Raw genomic sequence first — 6,361 nt, forward strand, 5'->3', positions numbered from 1 at the left:
GTTTTTTTCAAACATAGCCAATCGGCTGTTCAATTCCATCTTCATCTTCCTGCATCAAGATTGAGTTGATTCATTTGTTTATCTCTAATGGCAAACAAAAGGAATGAGATACCTTTAGTCCAATCATTCAGGTAATCCTGGTTGTAAGCTTTTAAGATTGGCTTCAGGGTCTGATGCTATCTTTCCAATGCTCCCTGGGATGCAGGATGGTCTACACTTGATTTGAAGTGCTGTGTGCCAACGTATCCATGGCTTCCACAAATAGGTTAGCAGTAATGTTCGACCCTTGCTCTGAGTGAATATCCCTGGGTAGCCCATACCCGATAAAGAAAGCTATCAATTCCTCCACCAACCTTTTAACCTTAATACTCTATAATGGAATTGCCTCCAGAAACCTGACAGACATATCCATTTTGGTTAGCAAATACTGTTTCGCACTTTTAATTTTATGGAGGGGACCTACACGATCAATCATAACCCTCGTGAAAGGCTTTTCGAATATGAGAAGTATCAACAAAGGGGGCTGGGTTTATTACTGCCCATGGCTTAACTACCATTTAGTCCGTATGACATGTACAACAAACTGGAACCACATGCTTATGCTGTCCAGGCCAACGGACGTAGTTTTGTATCTTAGCCTGGATCTTCCTCACACTAGCTGACCTCCTACAAGTAATTCATGTGCTAGCCAAAGCACTTCCTGTCTGTATGCAACTGGCAAAATAATCTAGTCCACTTCCCCATTACTCTGCTACACTAACCTGCCATGGTCTCCATTTTCGCCTTTGGATTCTCTCCTTAAGAGAATAACCCTTGGGAATACTTCATTTCCATTACTGAGTATGCATCATGATATAGATATTTTATCGCAACATCTTTCATTAGTCTTTCAGGATTAAGCACCTCTCCCTGACCCTCTGTCTGTTCAGGGTTTCTCTGCACCATTACACCAAACAGACTGTCAGCGAACTGAAGCTCAACTCCTTCATCTTTCTCTTTAGTGTTTCCTTCGTGCTGTAACTAGTGAGAGTGAGATTTTTTTTATTCCACAGTCTGGAAAAAAAATCCAAGGTATATTTTTTAAAGACCTCAGTTCCCTGGTTCTCCTTCAGCTTCTGCACACAAGGGGAATCACTGCCACCTTGGATCCTACTAGGTTATTTCTCAGAACAAAAAGTATTCCTGGAAGTAACAATCTGTCAGTAACTTCCACTATCACTTACCCAAACTTGATTTTACACAGAGGAATGCAAATCTTCAGTCCATCGATTCCATAAATTACCGCTCTTGTCGGAAACTGTTCAGAAGGAGTGCAAATACTTTCATCTCTGAGTATTAGACACTCACCAGATCCTGTATCTCTTGAAATTGCAATTTCTTTCCTTTCTCCCCCAGTTGTTCCTGAGTAAACTTTACCCACAGGTGTGAAAACTTCATTGAGATCAGGCACTAACTCAACACGTAGTCCCTGTGTATTCTGTGCACTCTCCTGCAGCTCCTTGACCTCTATTGAGGTTCACTTTACTACTTCCACTAATACTACCAGCTTTGCCTCTTTCACCACATCTGGGTGACAGAAATCCACTGATTTCCACTCTGTAAATAAAAACCTTACCATTCAATCTTCTAACTCAATTTAGTGAACACCAAACAAAAATGATGAACAAACCCAATCCCGTTTTCCCTGTCTGATCCCAATCCAATTAAAATGCTGCTTCAATGACACAATTATGAAACATTAAATTAATTTCATCTCACAAAGTCCATACAGCAGGAAATGTTGCTTTCCTGCTGGTCTTCTGAATGTGCTGGTTACTTCCATCCTTTTAATTCTGCTGTTTCCCACTGAGCTGTTTGAACTGTGAGTATCTTAGTATAAAATTCCTTTGTACCTTTGATAATGGGTACGTTCTGAGATTTCTTTCAGAACTGTTCAGTGTTGTTGGTTCACTTTCTCCTCAATGTTGAAAGACAATTGTTTTTATCCCTTGATTCCACCTGAAATTCCTATCATTGGATTGGTTTCAGGCTGTCAATATCATCAGATTTTAAATTCGATTGGCTTTGAAGGGCTGAGTGTTTGGTCTAAATTGATTGGTCACAGTTGAATTGTCATCAAAACAGAAACCAAAACTCAGGAGGAAGTTATGATGAACTTTAATTAACGTTATCGTTATGTTAAGGTAATTGGTTTAAAGAATAGAAAAATAAAGCCACTTTTTCATTTGTTTTCTTCAGTGGGGAGGTGTTATGAAGGTAAAAGGGCTGATGTATCTTTAAGAGAGCTATTCTCCGTGCAGTCTGCATATGTTGGTGTCTTGGCAGTTCTCCTCTAAATGTTCATTTTTTTTCAGGTTTTATATTCTGAAACATAGGATCGTTTCATGTGTGCTAATATTGTCAAAATGCTAATGCAAACTTGATTGGAGATTGGTATTTTGGAGAATGATTTCAAAGGATTGGCTGAATTTGAATTTGTTTTGTCATCTCCAGGTACCTTAACTAATCTAGAAGCTTGACCCAATGCTACATAGGTATCTTGGTGCTGGGTTAGGTAGTTCTTAAGGCAATTAACCCTCTTAAAGATACAGTCTCTGATCTTGTTTTTGGGATCCTTCCGGGGGAGGGAGAGCAGAACCAAGTCATGGTCCATATTGGCACCAGCAACATAGGTCAGAAGAGAGATGGGGACTTGAGGCAGAAATTCAGTGAGCTAGGTTGGAAGCTTCGAACTCGGACAAACAGAGTTGTTTTCTTTGGTTTGCTGCCCGTGCCACGTGCAAGTGAGGTGAGGAATAGGGAGAGAAAGGAGTTTAACATGTGGCTACAGCAATGGTGCAGGAGGGTGGATTTCGGGTTTGTGGATAATTGGAGCTCTTTGTGCAGTAGGTGGGACCTCTACAAGCAGGATGGTCTTCATCTAAACCAGAGGGGTACCAATATCCTGGGGAGGGGGGCGGAATTCGCGAAAGCTATTAAGGTGGATTTAAACTAACACAGCAGGGGGATGAGAGTAGGGAGTTCCCAAATCAAGTGTCTGACACTGGCAAGCGAGAACCTGGTTTGAAGTGTGTGTACTTCAATGTGAGGAGCATCCGAAATAAAGTGGGTGAACTGGCAGCATGGGTTGGTACCTGCGACTTCGATGCTGTGGCCATGAAGGAGACATGGATAGAGCAGGGACAGAAATGGCTGTTGCAGGTTCTGAGATTCAGATGTTTCAGTAAGAACAGAGAAGATGTTCAAAGAGGGGGCGGTGCGGCATTGTTGGTCAAGGACAATATTACAGTTGTAGAAAGGATGTTTGGGAACTCGTTAATTGAGGTAGTATGGATTGAGGTTAGAAACAGGAAAGGAGAAGTCACCATGCTGGGAGCTTTCTATAGGCCTCGAAGGTCACAGAGATGTAGAGGAAAGGATAGCAAAGATGATTCTCGATAGGAGTGAGAGACACAGGGTAGTTGTCATGGGGGACCTCAACTATCCAAATATTGACTGGGATCATTACAGTATGAGTTTTTGTCCAGTGTGTGCAGGAGGTCTTCCTGACCCAGTATGGAGACAGCTGAAGATGTGTTGTTGGAAAAGCGCAGCAGGTCAGGCAGCATCCAAATAACAGGAAATTCGATGTTTCAGGCATAAGCCCTTCTTCAGGAATGAGGAAAGTGTGTCCAGCAGGCTAAGATAAAAGATACGGAGGAGGGACTTGGGAGAGGGGCGATGGAGATGCGATGGGTGGAAGAAGGTCAAGGTAAGGGTGATAGGCCGGAGTGGGGTGGGGGCGGAGAGGTCAGGAAGAAGATTGCAGGTTAGGAAGGCGGTGCTGAGTTCGAGGGATTCGATTGAGACAAGGTGGGGGGAGGGGAAATGAGGAAACTGTAGAAATCTGATTTTATCCCTTGTGGTTGGAGGGTTCCCAGGCGGAAGATGAGGTGCTCTTCCTCCAACTATCGTGTTGTTATGGTCTGGCGATTGAGCATGTCCTTGGTGGAGTGGGAGGGGGATTTAAAGTGTTGAGCCACGGGGTGGTTGGGTTGGTTGGTCCGGGTGTCCCAGAGCTGTTCTCTGAAACATTCTGCAAGTAGGCGGCCTGTCTCCCCAATATAGAGGAGGCCGCATCGGGTGCAGCGGATGCAATTGATGATGTGTGTGGAGGTACAGGTGAATTTGTGGCTGAGATGGAAGGATCGCTTGGGCCCTTGGAGAGAAGTAAGGGAGGAGGTGTGGGCACAAGTTTTGCATTTCTTGCGGTTGCAGGGGAAGGTGGCGGGAGTGGAGGTTGGGTGGTGAGGGTTGTAGACCTGATGAGGGAGTCACGAAGGGAGTGGTCTTTTTGGAACGCTGATTGGGGAGGTGCGGGAAATATATCCCTGGTGGTGGTGTCTGTTTGTAGTTGGTGGAAATGACGGCGGATGATACGCTGTATATGGAGGTTGGTCGGGTGGTAGGTGAGAACCAGTGGGGTTCTGTCCTGGTGGCGGTTGGAGGGGCGGGGCTCAAGGGCAGAGGAACGGAAAGTGGAGAAGATGCGGTGGAGGGCATCGTCGGTCACGTCTGGGGGGAATCTGCGGTCCTTTGAAGGAGGCCATCTGGGCTGTACAGTATTGGAACTGGTCCTCCTGGGACCAGATGCGGCGGAGACGAAGGAATCGGGAATATAGGATGGCGTTTTTACGGGGGGGGCAGGTTGGGAGGAGGTGTAGTCTAGGTAGCTGTGGGAGTCAGTCGATTTATAGTAGATGCCCGTGTCAATTCGGTTGCCCGAGATAGAAATGGGAAGGTCTAGGAAGGGGAGGGAGGAGTCTGAGAAGGTCCAGGTGAATTTGAGGTCGGGGTGGAAGGTGTTGGTAAAGTGGATGAACTGTTCAACCTCCTCGTGGGAGCACGAGGCAGCGCCGATACAGTCATCGATGTAGCGGAGGAAAAGGTGGGGTGTGGTGCCAGTGCAGTTGCGGAAGATGGACTGTTCCACATATCCTATGAAGAGGCAGGCATAGCTGGGGCCCATGCCGGTGCCCACGGCAACTCCTTTGGTTTGGAGGAAGTGAGAGGATTGGAAAGAGAAGTTGTTCAGGTTGAGGACCAGTTCAGTCAGTCAAAGGAGAGTGTCAGTGGAAGGGTACTGGTTGGTACAGCAGGAAAGGAAGAAGCGGAAGGCTTTGAGTCAGTATGTAGACAGGCCAACAAGGGGCGAAGCCACTTTAGATTTAGTACTGGGTAACAAGCCAAGCCATGTGTTCGATTTGGTAGTAGGTGAGCACTTTGGAGACAGTGATCACACTTCTGTAGGGTTTACTTCAGTGATGGAAAGGGATAGGTGTACTACACCTAGCGAGAGTTACAGCAGGAGAAAAGGCAATTACAATCCAACTAGGAAAGATTTAGGAAGCGTAGAATGAGGAAGGAAACTGCAGGGGATCAGCACATTAAAAATATGGAGCTTATTCAAGGAAAAGCTCCTGTGTGTCCTAGATAAGTATATACTTCTCAGGCAGGGAGGATGATATAGAATGCCTGAGGCTTGCTTTACTAAGGAAGTGGAATTTCTGGTCAAGGAGAAGATGAAGGCTTATGTTAGGAAAAAGTGTGAAAACTCAGCTAAGGTGCTTGAAGGTTGCAAGGAAGTCAGGAAAGACCTAAAAAGAGAACTCGGAATGATCTGGAGGGGATATGAGAAGTTTTTGGTGGATAGGATCAGGGTTAACCCTAAGGCTTTCAATAGTTATGTCAGGAATAAAAGAATGACGAAAGTAAAAGTAGTGCCAATCACAGATAATAGTGGAAAGATGTGTGTGGAGACAGAGGAAATAGGGGAAGCACGAAATAAATATTTTTTTGACCGTGTTCACTATAGAAAATGAAAATGTTGGTGAGGAAGATGCAGAGATATTTGCATCTAGAATAGAAGAGATTGAGGTTCACAAGGAAGAGGTATTAGAAATACCGCAGAGTGTGAAAATAGACAAGTCCCCTGGGCTGGATGGGATCTATCCAGGATCCTCAGGGAAGCAAGGGAAGAAATTGCCGAGCCATTGGCATTAATCTTCAAATCATCATTGTCTAAAGGAATAGTGCCTGAGGACTGGAGGATAGCAAATGTGGTTCCCTTGTTCAAAAAGGTTAGTAGAGACAACTCTGGTAATTACAGACCAGTGAGCCTCACTTCAATTGTTGGCAAAGTGTTTGAAAAAGTTATAAGAGATAGGATTTATAACCATCTTCAAAATAATAATCTGATCAGGGACATTCAGAACGGTTTTGTGAAGGGTAGGTCTTGCCTAAGGAATCTTATTGAGATTTTTGACAAAGTGACTGAACAGGTGGATGAGAGTAAACCAGTTGATGTGGTGTATATGGATTT

Source organism: Hemiscyllium ocellatum, chromosome 12 (assembly GCF_020745735.1).
Source record: "Hemiscyllium ocellatum isolate sHemOce1 chromosome 12, sHemOce1.pat.X.cur, whole genome shotgun sequence".
Classification (NCBI taxonomy): Eukaryota; Metazoa; Chordata; class Chondrichthyes; order Orectolobiformes; family Hemiscylliidae; genus Hemiscyllium; species Hemiscyllium ocellatum.